The sequence below is a fragment of the Mus caroli genome, chromosome X (genome assembly GCF_900094665.2).
Source record: "Mus caroli chromosome X, CAROLI_EIJ_v1.1, whole genome shotgun sequence".
NCBI lineage: Eukaryota > Metazoa > Chordata > Mammalia > Rodentia > Muridae > Mus > Mus caroli.
In genome coordinates this window covers 11226844-11229716 of record NC_034589.1, presented here as the reverse complement: position 1 = coordinate 11229716, position 2873 = coordinate 11226844, and positions in this window count along the sequence as shown.

Here is a 2873-nt window from a genome sequence, read left to right as displayed (position 1 = left end):
AATGAAGATAGTCTTATGAAACTATTTCCACTGGTTAGCACAGTGCTAACTCTTCCAACATGGTGTTCAAAGTCTTGTGAAGTTTTGGCCATTTGATGAAGTGTGTCCTTACCTTCAAATTTGGATATTCCTGTTTAGGAACCACGAGTCAAGACTACTGATGAATAGGATGTCTTTCAATAACATAGACAACAAATATCCTGGCATCTGACATTTTGAAACATTTTAAAGCTGATTGGTATATCACAATAAGCCAATGAAGCAAGTACTGTTATTGTCTTAATTTTCTAGATGAGGAAAACAAGAAATAGAGAAGACGAATTATTTCCTAGATCTAGCTGAGTTACAGACAAGATTTCTGGCTTCAGAGTTCACTGTCTGAGCTTTGCTTCTCACTGCTTTTAGATATATCTGTCTATCCATCTATCAATATCTTTGTGCACATATTGATGGATTTGCTTTGCTAAACTTTATCTATTTAGGATTTGTATACCTGTATTTCTTGCTATGGCTTGCCTACACATTTCTTGTCCTGTACTCTCCTTATTTATTATTTATATCAATATTCTATTAGCTTCATAAAATGAGCTGACTATGTTTTCTCAAGCTCAAATTATATTGTCTCATTTTATGTTCTTATTAAAATTTTGTGATATTTATTTCTCATATACATGCTAAAATCCTCTTTTAGGATTGTGTTTGGTACATTTTTATATTATACGTGTATTAGTTAGGGTTTTACTGCTGTAAACAGACACCATGACCAAGGCAAGTCTTATTAAAAAAAACAACATTTAATTGGGGCTGGCTTACAGGCTCAGAGGTTCAGTCTATTATCATCAAGGTGGGAGCATGGCAGTATCCAGGCAGGCATGGTACAGGGGGATCTGAGAGTTCTATGTCTTCATCCAAAGGCTGCTAGTGGAAGACTGACTTCTAGGCACCTAGCGTGAGAGTATTAAGCCCACACCCACAGTGACACACCTACTCCTACCAGGTCACACCTATTCCAACAAGGCTATACCTCCAAATATGTGCAAGAATATACAACCATCACAATGCAAATATAAAGAAGTATATAAAGTAAACTTTAAAATTAAAGTAAAGGAAATGAACCTAACTATCTACCAAATCCATAATACTATACACAGAAAAATGAGTTTATTTTGAGTGGCTTGGGTGATATAGTCTAATATACATGTATAGTGGAATATTCCATAAAGATATAAAACACTATGAAAATCATAAATTTTGTTTAATAACTTTATCATAAAAAGACTATTGATGCTATTATTTTGAAAAGGTTTTTATGTATTATAAAGTAAAGCAAACTGTATAGCTATGTGCAAACTGTTACAAGATAAGACTCCCTATTAAGAAAATCAGGATAATGGAGATAAATGAGAAGCTGAGGCTGGCTCTCTCTCCAAGCACACTTTTGTAATTGTTGGCACATTTGTTGCCTCAAAGACCTTCGGGACTCAGATTCAAAGAGAAAAAAAGTTATAAAAAAAAAGTTATAAAAAAAAAAGTTATAAAAAACATATGACTGAAAGCAACTTGCAAGTTATATAAATGAAAAAAAATAAGCAAGAATGATTTTGAAACTATCAGGATTTGAAATATCAAGTGCAAAGCTGATATTTTTAAATAATGTATTTTATACTTAAAATATCTTGACTTTTCAATAATGTTAATACTGGCCAGTTTAACTATCCAGCTAATTCAAACAGAATGCATATTTATTTTTTTCATTAGATATTTTCTTTATTTACATTTCAAATGTTATCCCTTTTCTTAGCTTCCCCTCTGAAACAGTATAAACATGAAAAACTACTAAAAATAGAATTCCAGGGGTAATGGAGATGGCTCATTCAGTAAAGAACAGGACTTGTAAGTGAAAGGACCTGATTTTGAACCACAGAATCCAAGCTGCTGTGCTGGTGCATACTTATGATCCCAATGCTTGGGATGAAGAGACAGATGCAGCTCACTGGCCAGCCAGCCTAGCCAAATCAGCAAGTCCTGGTGACAGATAGACAGACAGACACTGTCTGGAAAAAAACAAACAGGTATATGGTTTCTGAGGAATGACACTCACGTTTGACCCATGATTTCTACAGCCACACACATGTATCCTCCACCAACATGATGAACACCACCCCTGCTTCAAACAGATAATTTCTAGATATCTAATCCAGAAGATGACAAAAAAATCTGCTAATGCCTAGATAGTAATAATTTAGGCTTTTTAGGCCATACTGTATTATTGCAATCATTTACCTCTAGTATCATTGCATAAAAGCAATGACAGACAAGATGTAAAACAATGAGTTTTCGTTAACCTTCTTACTGATTTAAACATTAAATGATGTTTGGTTTGTTTATTAAACAAACAAACAAATTTACTGATTTAAACTTCAAGCAATGAGAATATTGATCAGTGTAAATGATTATAAAACACAAAAAAGTAAAAAATTATGAATTTATAATTACAATAAAAAGGAAAAAAGAAAAGATAAAGAAAAAAAACTACCTCTGGGGGTGACTTCTGCACCAAAATCTTCCCTGAACATTTATAATTATGAGAAAATTGCTTTCCTATACTCCAATTGAAGAGAAGAATTTTGTTATGTGGTTGTATCATATAAGTAGAAAATCTTTCTATTAGGGCTGGGGATAGAGTTAGGTGTGGAGGAAGAGGGTACCTCTGTGGGCCCATGCTGAGACATCCCTTCTGCCTGAGAGACCAGCCACAGGACGGTATAGTATAGAGTAGAGTTTATTCAGGACTTGGAAAGGGAGGTTGAGAGGGTAGGAGAGAGAGAGAGAGAGAGAGAGAGAGAGAGAGAGAGAGAGAGAGAGAGAGAGAG